Genomic DNA, 16,795 nt, shown 5'->3' with positions numbered 1-16,795 from the left:
ACCTACCCTATAGTGCACTGCTCCACATGGTTGGAGATCATCCATTTGTACAATATTTGTCTATGTATCTGTTCAGTGTGTCAAATCTTATCTGGAAGCAGTGCAGTCTAAGAAGCAGAATAAATAGGTGCAACGGTTTTGCTGTATAAATAGGAAGCTTGTAGTGGTTTTTTTTACTCTATTGTCTAGTTTTTTTCTAGACAGTAAAGAGTTATTACTCTTTTTCATTATTTGTTACTAATGCATATTATCTATACACATATGAAGTCCACTTCTATGCAGGGTTGGATTTTGCCTCTCCCTAAGCAATGCTCTCTTTAAACGTTCCCCATTATATGATGATCAATTTGGCCTGGTGAGTCACTGTCCTTTTGCATAGTGCAAAACAGAAATGTCATAATGCCCAACTTTTTTCTGTCTACCTGGGACTTTTGGGTGTTCCCTTCGGGTTTTATATGTGCCACATTCCTTCTGTTCTTTAAAACATAAGGGAAATCCGTCAGTTATTAGGATCACGCCAGGTATGAATATGGCCACTTACATTTACTTTCCAACTAACTTCAAATATTAGACCATCAATCTTAAAAAGGTCTTCAGAAAAATGTACAATGAATGTAATACCAACATGGATTGTGTGACAATGTTTGAATAAATGGTAGCAGTCACAGTAATTTCTGCTTCCTCTTCATACACTTATCCCAGGTAAAAGTTTTCATACTTAGTGATTGTTTATTGGGACTGAAGGAACAAACAAACGCTATACAGACAGTGCTGTTCTATGAAGAGGGTAGTGGAGAAGACAACCCGAAAGCTGCATCCTACCCAAAAGTCAAGAAGAGTGGTTATTAATAGTCTTTTATTATATGATCCAGCAGAGTGGATCACTAAACAACATTTTGGGAGAGATGTACTAGCACTAGATTTTACCCTAAGAAGATCACAAATGATTGTCATGGGTGATTTAAATCTAGCATATGTAAATCTGGTCCCTTATGAGCCTAATGGTCATACTTGGACACCATAAACGACTGATATACCAAGAAAGTGGCAGTAAGTCCTAAACTATGTTAGTGCAATGTCTGTTTGGTTATCTCTAGTAGCGTAATTTCTGTTGGGTTTTAAGCATTGGAAATTGCATTTCATTTACGTGTGTGTAACAGCAGGCAGCCACTCTGTGTATTGAAAGTTTGATTTGAAGGAAACAGTATTTTAATAAGTGAAGGTCAGTGGAAGTTTATTTTAACAGTCATATACCAAGTAGGGTTTGTGCTTTGCTAAATGTTTGTTTTATTTTTTTAAGACATTGAACAAATAAAACTTATGAAAGCCACCAAAAAAAGTGTCATAATATGCTTACAGATGGAGAATAAAGCACATTAACTCAATCAACAAACATAAAATGTCAAGTTAATTACAAAGCAAACATCCTGGCAATTTACATAATATTCTTCCTAGAGAATGTAAATATACAGAAAATCACTAACCCATGATGGGCTACATAACATCTTCCTAACAACTAACCATCATTCCCACTGACAGAGGCACTGTTGGGGTGAACATATTAAGACATGTAAAGAATGCTATGCCATTAAAATGTATTCAGCTGGTACTGAATCAGCAGAAAACATTGCATTTCAATTGAACCTAAAATTATGTTTTCTTTCTATGTGACCTACTTACCCTGGAATGATTTAGAAAATAGTGTTATAGGTATAGTGTTGGAGGTATTGATAAAGTAAGGTAAGGGAAGGTCTGTCTCTACCATAACAATTTAAACTAGCAGTTGTGATTTGAAAAGATTACTGAGGATCCTTGTATATATTGACTTCATGCTCTTCACACTTCTGAAAAGGAAGCCAGCCACTTGGTCAGGTAATTGAAATTTCTGAAAAGTTATGAGTACTTTAAGTACCATTGCTATGCGTGCGAGGAATAACCTTTTTTTTAATCTGTCTTTTGTCTGTGCCATCATGTTGCATTTTGCCTAGGAATAATGACAACCACCACTTTTTGATAGACTTACCCATATTGATGGCTGGTATAATGATACAATAGACAAGTCTGGATGTAGTGTGCTATTTAAATTTACTGTGTCAGGTTAAATATAAAAAAATGAAACAAAGGCTCATGCAATATAAAGATTATATATACACACCCCTTCAGGAACTTGTATCACCTGCCCTAACTCCATTAACAGTGATGCAACCTCTTCTAGAAGTGGCAGAAGCCCTTGTCTCTGTCCATTGTTTAATCATTTAGGCTTGGGATCACAGCTAAGTCTAGTAATAGGTAGGGATTAGAGCAGCCTTTCCTAATCTTTCTAGCAACCTCTAAAGGAACCCTGGTTAAAAAACAATTGGCTAAAGAACTGAACCATAGTGAGATTTGGGGGACACAGGCATCCATAAATCCCAAATGTCTTGAATGCAGAAGAGAATATTGAGGGCTACAAAACTGTTATGGGCCCCAGACAAAATGATACTTGCATTTGTCCTGTAATTAAAATATGTCTGAAAGAGAAAACATTCTCACAAGGCTACACTATTGCTCAGGCACTATTTTCCAGGAAGATTAAAAAAATTAAAGAGAATGAGATCCAGAGAATAATAAAAATGGATGAAGGGTTTGCTTTTGTGAGTGGAAGAACTGGTAAGAGAATGGTTAAGATATAGGCTCAGTGCAAAGGCATGTAGGTCTTACTGGATTGGTGGTTAAAGTTGAGGGGAGCGGGGAAAAGCTACAAGGGTTGTTCCCCTCTCCCTACTCTCCCTTTAGGTAGGGAGAGGGGAGTTTTTGCACTCACCAGTTCTTTAAAATGAAAATAAAAAGGGTGCTGTGGCCCTTTGAACCCATGTAAGTAAATGTCATTATTTTAGGAGGACTAGGAATGCCAAAAGACAATCTAGTTAATTAAGTAAAGCAGCTTACTAATACTGTGAGTGGCCCTTTTTATCTGCCTTTTAGTCTTGCCTTTTTAATGCCTTTAGTCTTTATATATATATATATATATATATAAAGACTATATATATATATATATATTTATATATATATATATTGCAGCGCAATGAGGTAAACAAGATAACAAAATGGGAAGGTGACTTTTGTGTTGAATTCCAAGATTTTGTTGTCATCATGCTTTAGGCCTTCAGGAATGCCTAGCCTTAACTTCTAAAAACTAATGCCTTTTTTTTTTTTTTGGAAACTCTTTGTACTGTTTTCCTTTATTGCTCTTAAATGTTCCATTTTATCCAAACCACAGGCTCCTAGGTTCTTAGAAGAAAGGGTGAAATGATATTTCTAAAATACCCCAAAAGACTGCAGTATAGTTAACACTTATTTTCTGCCTGGCAGCTGATAGTAAAAGAGGTGTGATCAGATTGCAGGCCCTGTATGAAAGACATACTTCACCTTTTAAAACCGGACAAGAGCCTAAACCAAACACCATGGACATAGTTAAACATTGTGGCTCCCAAGTGGTATTGTTGTAGAAAAAACACTACTTTCACACTAAATAGTTGATGGCCATAAAGGTTTTAAATAATCCCTGACCTGCCAAGAGAATTTGCTGTTTCAATTGAAAAGTTTGGTCCTGTTGACAGTAATGTTACTATGGAGGTGGTTATATGAGGGGGAGTTATGCATGTTTTTGTTCTGTTGTCTGAGATGCAAAGGGTTGGTTGCATGTTTTGTATAGTATTATTTTACAAATAGCCCCTTAAAAAATGTAAAGCTTCTGATCTGAATATTCTAAAAAGAAAAAGTGAACCCATGGTTTTGCTAAAGTAGTTTGTTAAAGCACAATGTATCATATTCAACTGTAATTTTCAAAGTAAAACATACATGTTTTCACATTTTTCATCATTTGTTACATAACGAGGCTATTGATTCGCTGCTTTCTTGCTGTCATGTCACACCATGCATTCATGCATGCATTCCAGCAAAGGTTGGATGGCAGTTCTCTAATTGTGACAACAGTGGATTCAACTTGTGCTGAACGTAGTCTCCATCTGAAGCCTGTGTAACATTGTTACAATGCTAAAGTGCATCTACAGTATGAAGTACTTACCTTGTGCATGCATGGGGGTTGTGTTATCCAAACCCAGCCAATACTGATGGCCAAAAACTTCAAACCTGGTGTAAACACAGAAAACACAATAATGGAGGGTTGATTTTGGTGGGTAAATCTGCCAAAATCTGCAAATATACTATTCATGCATGCAGATAATAGGGATATCTTCTGGGGATCCAGCACCTCTAACTGAAAAAGGTAAATTCTGCTTTAACTATACACAGGTCTTCATTTGCATAGGCTCTCTTATTTGGCAAAATATTTGTTTAGACTTCTTTTCTCCACCAAATGCTCACCTGTACTTAGAATACTCCCTGGCTGTGATGGTGATCTGATGGCTTCAATACATTCCCTGAACCAGAAGTATGCAGACCAGGTGTTCTGACTGATTTTCCCTGTTTGATGGCTTGTTCTGGATCATTTTCAGTTACATACAGGCAGGGAACTAGCAGAAAGCTTCCAAGATAGAGAAGCAGATTCTACAGATAGTAGAGGATAGAGAAAAGGTGGGAGTACGGCAGCAGGGCAGTTAGATAAACATCAGGAGGACATAATGGAAGTGTCTGATGCCTCTTTTTATAAGAGGAGGAAAAATGCAGTAGGTGCCCTCTGTCTAGGAAGGTTCGTAAGTTGTCTCACCTCTCTAAGGCTGGTTACATTTACGAGACACATACTTTAAAAATAAGCAGTGTTTCATTGGTTTCTAGATACACAATCTCAAACATGGGCCTAAAAATATATACAGCAACATTTCCTGAAGATCACTTCTCCAAACATGCAGTGGTATTTAAGTTAATAATAAAAACAGTTATAGTTCTAAAGTGGTAACTTGAGCTACTTAAGAGTAGTTATTTCTTATTCTGCCATTACTTGATTATACAATGCAAAATAAATAACTGGAAAAACATACACAGGTGAATTCTCACATATACTGTAGGCTGTATGTGGTCTAATATATACTGTAGACGTTTATGACATGTTTTATTAATGTATTTGTAAAAAAAGGCACAGAAAAAATCAGTGTCAGACAGTGGATAATAAGTATTAAAATATCTATTTTAATAAAGATCTTTGTGCCTTGATGATAATTATAATAAAATGTTTAGAAATAAATAGGAATGTAAAGTGTTTCTTTTTTAATGTTGCAGTGAAAATCTTGAGAAAGTTTGATATTGGTAGCAATGTTCTCAAATTTTCTCTCATTTTACTCCCTCTAGTGGAAAGTAGGAATAGCAGCAAATGTAAAAGGAAGGCTAGTAGACAAATGTATTAGCACATGTACAAAAACATATTACCTATAACTTTTTTATATATTGAAATATATATATTTGGTTCCTTTTATTATTAAAATATTTTCACTAAATTCATAACAATTTGGGCAACCCAAAGAGCTGTAAACTGTTAAATTGCATTTTGCAGGAATTTAAATGCCAAATAATACTAAACAAAAAAACAGCAGTTCTGCAACTGTGACATCTGGAAGTTCAAGAAGAAAGAATCAAATGACTGCAGACTAGACTGTAAACTGCTAGTCCTGTCCTTTAACTAAGGCTCTTGAACTAAAATACAGTGATTTAATTTTTGCACTTTTGCCATGCAGAAGTATTAAAATGAAAATGAGAAAGTACTGGAAAGGTATAACTGCAAAGCTACCTATAACGGCATCCTTTAGCAGAAGCATTTTTTTTTTTAGCCCTATGATTATATTAAAGAAGACCTGACTTGGGAGAATTGCTAGGTGACGTTGGCATTCATTTCTGACATTTTCAGGCTGATCCCCCGCCTTCCATATGTTGATCTGGAACAAGTATGTAGATAAAAAACACAGAGTATTATCGGGGTCACCAATATAGTTCTCATATGTCTGCTCATTTATTTTTTATAGTTTGGTAAGCAGTTATCATGACCATATTAACATGCACCCGGCAATAATGGGTGTTATGCTCCAGAGTGTTTTCTTTAGCTATTCAATCACTTATTCTCCACCCACAACACAAACTTTCTCAGGAGGTCCAACAGACATATTTACAGAAATCTGTCATGATATTAGGAGCTGCCATTGCCATCCCTATCGTTGCCTTCCGCTTAAAATAAAAGATTTTTCCATATTTGATGCATGTATGGCTAGCTGCCATCTAATGCCTGTAGGCATATCATCTGTCAAGTACTCTGCGAAAAATCATCTACCATTGACCCAAACTTTCTTGCTCATCAATTACTAGTCATGTGCACTTATTATCTGTCACTTTCTTCAGCTGGTTGGCTGGCTGAAAATAAGGACTGTGTTAATATTTGGGCAAGGGGTTTATTTACCCCATTGCCATCATCTTGCCCAATACTCTAAGGCAAATCATTTCTGAAAACCTGAGTTACTTTAAAAAAAGTCGCCACTAAATCATAATTATTTCCAAGATATCCTTAGCCAAACACAGGGAAGTCGGTTTAATGCTTTAGAACTACTGTATAAACCTTTGACAAAAGCTTACCAAGCAAGTATCAGTCTGTCCTAAATTCTCAAGATCAAAAACACTTTTAGTATAATTTGTTCAGAGGCTATAGCTACCAAGTTTTTACTCATTTACTAGCTTGGTATAAACTGCTTGTGTCATTTGTTACACCTAGAATTTAGTGCAACCAATGTAGTAAACATGAGTAACACATACCACACATAAGCAAAAACAGCTTGTTCTGAGTGCAAAGTTCTGATCTACTGACTTCTAGTTGGTTGCAAAAGTTTGCTTTACTTTGTCTTTAAAACTTTACTCCTTGCAGTAGTTATTAAATAGGTATGTTGATATATTATCAGAAGTTATAGTATGCCAAATTATTAAGGTAAAATGGCTTGGTATCAGTCTGCACGTTTGTGGCGCGTTTGCTATGGGGATATCAGCAACTCTGCTTGGTATGAGGCCTACGGTATACTCAAAGAAAGTGCAGTCATTATGTTTTCTTTTTAATAAAAGATAATAATGTATTGATATCCCAATCCTATCATTTAAGAAAGAAGGATCAGCACTGGACAGCTCAGCAAGTACAGCCCCTTATTGTTTATTTTAAAGTGGAAGTAAAGGTTTGTACACACCAGCTGTCTGGCATTGCCCAATGCAGTGCCAACTTTGACTGCAGTTGGTGTACAATGAAACAAAATTAGGACGTGTCATATTTTTGCAAAGTACATTTCAATTTTTATGAGCCAGTTTTCTAACCCAGACATCGCAGTCACACAGCAAAGCCAGGATCTGACTTTGGTTTTCACTGTTGCAGTTAAAGCAAAACATGTTGGTCAAGGATCAGCCTAGACTGTGATTGGATAACACAGAAGCACACTGGTGAGGTCTTATTTGTACTTATCCTTTCTATCAATGAACCCCTGGTACATTGTACAATATATTAAAGCCTACGTGGCCTATGGTGCAACCTATTCCTTGCACAGTCTAAATCATGCTGTGCGCAGGGTACCATCAGAAGCTAAGATAAAAGACTAAATAGTTTAAATTAAAATATATTTAGGGAAACTTGAGTATTTTATATGTATCTACACTAGTACTTTAAGCATGGTACCTTCTTATAGAAATCAGGGTTTTAGATGTAGGATCAGCAACTCTTGTTGCTTGCACTAATTTATTTTATTGCGCATAGACTGGTAAACAGTAATTGCCAGAACATATACCAGTCAGCTTACTGCTAATACATTTACCCTAGTTTATGGTTTACAAACTAGATATCCTCCAAAAGTGATTTCAAGTGATTGGATATTATTTACAGTTAGAGCTTACTGTGCAGTTTAGGGTTTTGGAAAAGTAATGTTTCCTGTGCACCTAAGAAAATCTCCAAGACCAGATACAGACATCCAGTAATCTTCTTACTAATCAAAGTTCAATGTTTTTCCATGGGCTTGTGTACATAGGTATTTGTAAAGCAGCTTAAAAGGATTTGGAATGCAGTGTTTGAATTTTGATTTGTTCAGTTGCAGGTATTGCTTTATTTGCAATTCTTTTTGTAAGAGTTTTGGTTAATGCAGCATGTTCTGAACGTAATGGTTCTGAACTGCTTCTTCCTCCCATAGCAGTCAATGTTAATGCAAACAAGTAGCTCAGAATGAACTGAAAAACCTGAAAATTATTGACTTGATTCTTAGTGTGACAACTGTATCTGTATAACTGCATAAAACCTTTTGGCCTTTTAGTCTATGTAGATGTCAAATTACATTGCAAAATTGCAGGTAGACATGCTAGAGCTTTGAGCTGAACTAAAGTTCAAGGATTTCTAAAAGTGTAGTTCATGGTTATGGGGCTTCCTGAGCACCCAAGGGAGGTCTTAATTCAAAATACTGCCACTGGTGTTACCTTCTTTGATGGTTTTCCACTAAACTTTCTCTCCTTTAAGGAAATGCAGCATACACTTGGGCATAAAAAAAAATGATCATTGTATTTAGAACCATTGGACCAATGATTTTTTTTATATATATAAACCATCTCTCTTGACTAAGCACTTAAGATAAAGTACCGTACTTTCTTTTAGAAATGCTGTGGCAGCCATACTAAAAATACTTTCCACTTGAATGCTAAATCTATTCAAAATGTAATTTCTACTGGTTCATTCTGCAGGTGTTCATAAACAGCTACAAAGGCACATTCTGAAATTCATCAGTGTTTCAGAGGAGCAATTCCTGAACTTATTAAATTTACATGCATTACGCTTATACTGGACAAAGAGAAGCACAGACAAAAATGCATATTTCGTAAATTCCCTGACTTACGATGAATAGGGTATTATTAAGGGCTGGCTGGTTTGGATTAAGGAGTTGTTGGAGCTAAATTGCCAATAGTAGGTAAATATCCAGTCTGTATATTCAGAAACAATATGGGGTTGTTAGGTGTGATGGTTGAGCAACTTTATCCTCCTGTAGAGCTGTTGTGTGATATTAATTTGACCAATATGTAAGCATACACTGTTGAAAATTGTGAGCATGCTACATTGAAGGGGGGCTTCCAAGTTCTTGCCCCCACTCTTCAAAGTGTACCCTAACCTCCTCATGTTTCAGAGCATCATAATAGCTGAGGTACCAGGATAAAAAAAATCTTTTAAAAGTGTCATCAACCTATATATGATTATTGATACTGTAATATATTATTTTTATCATTTTTTTGCTGCTTGGAAAAAATGGCTGCCCTGAATGGCGCTACTTTTACTACTTTTTGTAAATCATTCACATCAAGTCACATTGTCTTGCTATTCGAGGTGACAAAAAAATCTTTAGCACCTGACAGTTATGTTGAATCCCAGCATCTTCCAACAGCCTGCTGCCTCCCGAACCCCTCTAGCCACTAAATCACTGGTTATTCTGCAGGCAGCAAAGATTTATTTCAGTGAAGGGATTGATAATGCTAAATATTAATATACATATATAATATATGTATTTTACAAATCTTTTAGCTCTTCTATTAAAGGGTCTGATTTATTAATGCTCTTCAAGACTGGAGAGGATACACTTTCATCAGTGAAGCTGGGTGATCCAGCAAACCTGAAATATATCTGGTCCAGGATTAAAAACATTTGCAAACAAGTAGTAAATAACTTTTAAGAAATTCATTCCAGGTTTGTTAAATCAACCAGCTTCCAGCCTTGGAGAGCTTTATTAAATCAGGCCCAAAGATGGAGCTTTACTTTAAACATTCTTTTAGAGGTGCAATAATGCCAGCAGGATGGGGAATTAATTTGGCCATACCTTGACTTCATTCCCTTGTAATATACATTTTTCTGCACTAAGATCATTCTTTCCTGGATCATTGAAGCATGGGTTTTTAAACTCAATTGATACTGGTGTGTATTATAGTTATACATTAGTAGATGATCCTAATGCCAAATTGTGGGTGAACAAAGCTGTACCTTCTTTGTGGTTTGTTTAACTTAGAAAGAGAGTGTCCTGAGCTAGGTTAATTTTCTATTGACATGATTTTGCAGTCAGGATACTGAAATAGTTTGTTTGCAGTCTGTGAGCTGCAAAATTCAGCAGCATTTTTTAACATAATCAGGATATAGGAATCATGTTTATTGCATCTAGCTGTATTGCAGAATTGTATTATATATTGCATAGGGCATACTGAGTTGGCTCCAACCCCACATTTTAATCTCATACACGCCAACAGTGCACAAATGCACTCACAGCCACCTGTAATGTATTACCTGATGTTTACAGCAATACATTACACTCAAGGGTTATTAACAATCAAGTACAAACTATTCTTGGAATGGGTTTTACAAGCTGCAAAGTATGGATAATTTAAAGGCTAAAAACATTAATTAGAACCCTTTGCCCACCATGCCACCTTTACAGTTAAAGTGACCCTTTAAAAGTCATGCCACCAGTATATAAGTATATAAGAAAGTACCAAGTTTTACATTGTGAGAAAAAGGAAGCAGCAATCTAGGAAGGCTTTACTTTACTGTGTATAACCTATTTGTTTTCTAACTAAATCTACCAATAGAATGTCACCACATGATTGGGAGTTGTTCTTTTTTTAAAATGTAAATGTTTTTTTTTTTGTTGCAAATTTACAAAAGCATTTTCAAACTTTGTCTAATTCCCATGTCTCTGTTCTTGACAAGAAAAAAAATATTCTTTCCTTTATTTCTCTGGAAAGAATTTTTCCCTAAAAAAAAAACACATTTCAGAAGTACACGGTATAGGTTTTGGCAAATGAAATGTCTTTCCACGAGCCGAGGAGGGGGTGAGAAGCAAAGACCTAGATTTTTTTTCCTGTTAACATGCTGATTGAAATTCCAGAATTTTCCAGTCCTACTAAGTTTTATGTTGTGGTCTCTCCCGGACACATCAGGGACTTTAAATGCATTTCCGTATTTTTTTGCTTTGTCTTTGAGGTCATTCCCAAAACCGATTAACAAAAAAGGAGTGCTACGGCATATAAAAACACGGCGCATTTAACTGTGAAATCCAAATAGTATAGAATGTTCAGACAAAATTTATTTAAACTTATTTGTGTTTTATTTTTTTACATACACATCTTTGTTCAATATGGAGCTCATATTCTAAAGTTAAAGTGCATTAATCTTTAGCAACAAATCAAAACCCATGTTGAACTAGACAGACTTTAGAAAACTAGTTGCTTTGGTGATTGGTTGCTCTGTGGTACTTCAGTTAAGAGAAAGCATTTTAAAGGGCATTTTTTCATTTGTTTTTTTTTTTTATTCTTCACATCTGTACAGAAAAAAACATTATAAATCTGATTAGATTTTATGTTCATCATAGACTTTATAGGTTTTATACCTCACTTCAATGTAAACAGTTACGCATAATTGTACTTATATGAGAATAGGAACGTACCGCTCAGTAATGTACATACGTAGGCCTACACTGTTTCCTGATGCCTTGCAGTAGGTATAGAAACCTTAAAAAATGGGGGACCTCATATCTTATCAGTGGCCCGTGTTCAGGTAACAACATTGGTACCTCCACTGATTTTCATTGTTTGGAAACAATCATTTTTTTCTTTATTTCACCAAGAAAAGTTTAGGTTTACACTGTTGAACTAATGAAGGCCTGGTCTGGTCTAATCCATTTCTCTAGTTCAATTCTAGATACGTCTTTTACATGCTTTCTGCTCCGAATTACACCAATAGCCTGCTTCAAATTCTACCAACTTTTTCAACTTTATTTTCTGCACCCATTCCACCTTGATCACACTTTATGAGCTGATTTTATTTCTTCACTACATCTTTCAAGTTTTCTGTGTGCACCTTCTTCTGTCCATACCACCTCTGGCCTCTTGCTGTTCACACTACAACCATATTCTGTTTATTCTCACCAAATTCTATTTCCCTTCACCTTTTAACTAATGTTTTGGCTACAGTCTATAGCAGGTCAGATGAAACTACTTGATCTTGCATGACTTGTTGACAAAGTGTGTAGTAGGCCAGCAGTAGGCTTGGATTTGTTCAGAGGAAGCTCTATTGGTGGCCTGCAACTTAACATTGTATGAGTTTTCCTGTGGCAGGTGCAGTCAGTTTATAGAGCACCAGTGACCAATCAGGAGTTCACAAATGGGCAAAAAAAGGAATTGCTTACAGGTGGAATATAGTTTGGAGTGTTGAAGATGACTCTCTGAGAAAGCCAATTAGGCCCCTTTATATAATGGTCTTCCAGGATAATGAGTGCCCAATGCTATGGACTATATATGCATATCATGCAGTAGTTTTGCTAAAAACATCTCATTGTCTTTTTTTAACAGATCTGAATGCCAGTTTGGTCAACCCAGAAGAGCACTATAATTAAGAGTGACAACACCAGGTAAGAGTAATACATTTGTAAATGTACACTTCAAACAAACAAAGCAATTTACAATTGAAAAAGACTTACACGTTTACAGATATCACTGAAATGGTTCCATAATAGTTTCTAGGAAGTAGAAAATTATATTTCTGATATTAACATTGTGGCATTGTTTCCTAAAAATCAAAATCAAGTAAAAAAATAGTTGTTGTGTTAAAATTTTTTTAACATGGTCCTGTTACCACAGTACAAAAATAGTCCTGTAACGGAATTGGCTCTCTCCCTACTTTTCTGGGAGCCCTTTTCTGGGTGTCTTGAAACACCTCTGCCTCAGTGCCCCCTGGCTCCCGCAGAGTACAAATTTCAACTCATTTCCATTCTGTTTAAGCAAAACTTGGCAAACTCTATCTATACTTTGTCTTTTGCAGAAAATATACATTTATGCAATTGAGGACATAGCTTGCTTTTAGAACCAGCATTTGAACATTTTACAGTGTGTGGCAGCAGGAGACACTTAACTGCTAACTGCTGCCCTGATTCATTCTCATCAGGGAGCCATAGGGGATACATTACCTAAAGGGCCCGATTTATTAAAGACCTCATATAAGGTCATACTCAAGACAGAGCAGGACATGCTAGTAAATGTGTGTAAAATAATTTTTAAACCAAAGACCATTTATACCATTAGTCTGTGATGAACTCTATTTATCTGATCTGAACCAAGTTAAAAAAAAAAAGATCTCCATTCCCTTAGAAGAACTTAGAAGTCAGTTTTTTCACGATCTCTTAGATTGTAAGCTCTTCGGGGCAGGGTCCTCTCCTCCTCCTGTGTCACTGTCTGTATCTGACGGCCATTTGCCACCCCTATTTAATGTACAGCGCTGCATAATATGTTGGGGCTATATAAATACTGTTTATTATTATTATTATTATTAATAATAATAATATTAATAATAACAATAATAATAATACAATAATAGTAATATTTTATTGTGGGCATTTGTTGACTTTCTTCATTGTCATTACTGGCCTCAACTCTTGTCAAGATATGACCAAAAATGAGTCAAAATCCTTAGAAAACACTAAAATATTTACACGTTAACATCTTTCCAGATGTCTGTACTAGCGCATGTGAGGAAACTAAACAGGGAAAATTTAGTTCCTAAATTTCCCACAAATTGGAAAATGTCACAATTCATAGTGAAAAGCAAAAAAAGGTGAGGATCAGAAAGATGTCTGGTAAAGCAAATTTCCAAAAAATATTTACTCACAGTTACTTAATTTTTTTTGTTCCATATACTGTGTGTTTACATATGTTAAAATTCTCTGTACGAGTGTCAACAATAGATTTAGAGATATTATTTCCTATTGGTAACATGTTCATCTCAAGGGTCCTGATTTATTTATGCTATCCAAGGCTGGAGAAGATACACTTTAAACAGTGAAGCTGGGTGATTCAGCAAACCTGGAACGGATCTGGAAGGATTTGCTAACAAATAGCAAATGACCTTTAAGGAATCAATTCCGGGTATGCTGGATCACCCAGGTTTACTGATGAAAGAATTGGCATAGGTCCTCATTGATGTCCATAGTGAATATGCCATGCTTAGTACCTAGCTTATTACTATACCACAATATCTATCACTTTTCATATTCCCTGATCTACCTTAAAAACGAGAACAGCCATCAAGAGGGGCCCCAATCAAAAGATCTTGACTTTTGCAAGGCTGGAACTTTCAGACAAACTATAGGGGACCTAGCAAGTTTACCTAGTATGGGGCCCAGAAATATCTGATGGCATTCTGTAACAATCAGCAGCTCTCTGCTTATACATGTTGCAAGGAGGGAGCGAGGCTGGTGTGGGCTGCCAACGTACATTGAATGGTGGTTGAATGTTGACAAGAAAATCCAACCCAGTCAGTCGACTTTGACCAGTGGATTTATGTACAAACAATTCCTCCAGTTCCTATGCCGATTCCTCCAGTTCCTATGCTTGTATGAACAGTCAAACTGAAAAAAAAGGAAGGAGAATCTGAAAAAGGGGCTGCCCTGCACATACATATCTGTAAGCTCACATGTGACAGTTTATATGAACACACTTTCACAACTGGACCAAAAAATCACAGAATCACCTGCAGTCCTTACATGGCCCAAACACAAGGTGACATTTGAAGCCGATTATACACAGATTAGACCTTAGACGCAATTCATCTTATGATTTGGGTAATTAGCATAGAGTACTGAATGGATATTTAGGGTCCGTAGAATTAAGGTGTAGCCCCATAGAAGTATAATAACAGAACAACAGTTCTAACTTTATTGCTACATGTCTATTCCAGATACATGACTCAGAAAGTACCTAAGCAAGAGATTAAGTAGAGAACTACCATTTTTAGAAAAAGGCCAGAAATATTTTTTTAATATTTCTCCTAGTGTAGGCTTTATTTTAGATACAGATTTTCATATTCTAATTAGTTTAGCACTTAGAATAAAGAGAACAAAGAGCATACTGAATAATTTGTGATATATGGAGCCTACTTTACTCATCTGATACATGGAGTCTACTGTACTCTTCCTCTCTATAAGTATTCCTCTTTGTGCCTTAGATGTTCCTTAGGATAAGGAGACTAATCCATATCATCCATATCATACCATCCATTTTGGAAATACCCAAATATAGCCATGGTTATACTGAAACATCCCTCAGATAATCTCCATTTGAAACTGCAGAAGCCAAAGCCTTATGTTTAACAAGAAAAATCCTCCATATTGTCCAACAAATCACCAGTGGATTGATACAATAAATGCTCTCTTGCACTTAGAAAAGCTCCCAAAAGGCAGTTCCCTAACATTTTTCAATTCAGAATAACTGATCTCATGTAATTTTTCAGTATAAGGTCAAATCAGAACCCCAGATAAACAGCTAAAAACATACATAACAACTGTTTTACAGGCTAATTTTCACGGTAAACTGATAAAAAAAACCGTGTAGTTTTTCTGAAAATCAAAATTAAAGTGTAGTTGGAAAATACAGTTTAAAAATGGAATATTTAGTTAACTGCAAAGCCCCTGGACAAAGTATTGTCACCAACATTTCTGGGGTAGAAAGTCAGGGGGACCTATGGGAACATGAAAAGCACAAGAAAAAAGCTGATGGTAGGGGCTAATTTGCATCAGAATTTAGCTAATTAGCATTCCAATATTTTAATTAACAAAGATTTTTGGTCCTAAATAAATTATCAGTTTTCCTTTGAATTTGACAATATCAATATTGCATACATTTAATTCAGGAAAAACGTCTCCCAAGTTTAAAGTATCAGTTCACTTTCTTACCAGTGTGCTGTGATTCCGCTAGCCTCTTTTATTGGTTACAATGTTTCCTATAGACAGTCTCCCTCATCTCAACCTTCCCAATATCCTCTTACCTTTATATCTCACATATAATCTAAGTTCTGCACTTTTAGCTGTCACTTGTGTCTGTTATCATCCATGTAACATCCTGTGCCAAGAAAGGGTCTAATCATATTTTTTTATGAATACTGATCAACAGGTATTCATAAGTAGGTGACAGACACCTTACACATTATTATTATAATTGCTACACAGTATTTATTTAGCGCCAACATATTACGCACTGCTGTACAAAGTCCATAGTCATGCCAGTAGTTGTCCCTCAAAGAAGCTCACAATCTCACAATCTAATGTCCCTATCATAGTCATATGTCATTAATACAGTCTAAGGACAGTTTTAGAGGGAAGCCAGTTAACCTAACTGCATGCATACACAAATTTGAGATAATATGAGAAAGTAAACAATTATAATGCACAGTAAGTGGCATACGTGTTAGTTATTAGTTTATAAGTATATCTAATATGGTGCTGTATGCATGTTTTATGTATGACTTAAACTATACCTGAGGCCATTTTTTGTAGCTTTGATAGGGTGGGCAAGGATTAAATGTTTAAATTGCTGTTTGTGTACCTGCTAAGGGGATTCACCATCTCTAATATACATTGGGACTGTTGTCAAAGAGACAAAAAGTAATGGGTAATTCTAGTTCCTACTAGAACAGGCGGTAAGGGGAAAAATTCCTATGGGGACACCTGTTCTGGTGTGATTCTCTAAGAGTGAATTCTTGGACAGACTGAGAAATATTCCCAATGGAATACAGCAAGCACAAAAAGACATGTCAGAGGTTATACATACATACAAAAAAATGGTGTACATTTGGGTGTATATATACTTAAATAATGCCAGACACTCTCAGTATCAAGTTATGCTCCAGCATTGCAATATTGTAATATGTAAATAATCTATGAGTTGCTGAGTGATATTGTACACTACCTACCAAATACTTCTATAAACCAAGAAATGTAAGAGTTTTGGCAGTTATAAATTATAATTTCAGATTTTATAAAATCAGAACAAGAATTCT

The 16,795-nt window shown here is 35.8% G+C and overlaps 1 protein-coding gene across 1 annotated transcript in view; it reads left to right on the top strand.

The window, feature by feature from the left end:
• COL8A2 (collagen type VIII alpha 2 chain) overlaps positions 1-16,795 on the top strand; it is a 70,403-nt gene that overhangs the window by 19,358 nt on the left and 34,250 nt on the right. Inside the window, exon 2 of the mRNA XM_072420119.1 lies at positions 12,319-12,377. The gene's annotated coding sequence lies outside the window, so the exon portion shown is untranslated. The remainder of the gene's footprint in view (positions 1-12,318; positions 12,378-16,795) is intronic.

Source organism: Pyxicephalus adspersus, chromosome 1 (genome assembly GCF_032062135.1).
Source record: "Pyxicephalus adspersus chromosome 1, UCB_Pads_2.0, whole genome shotgun sequence".
NCBI classification, from domain to species: Eukaryota; Metazoa; Chordata; class Amphibia; order Anura; family Pyxicephalidae; genus Pyxicephalus; species Pyxicephalus adspersus.
This window is presented reverse-complemented; position numbering and strand designations above follow the sequence as displayed.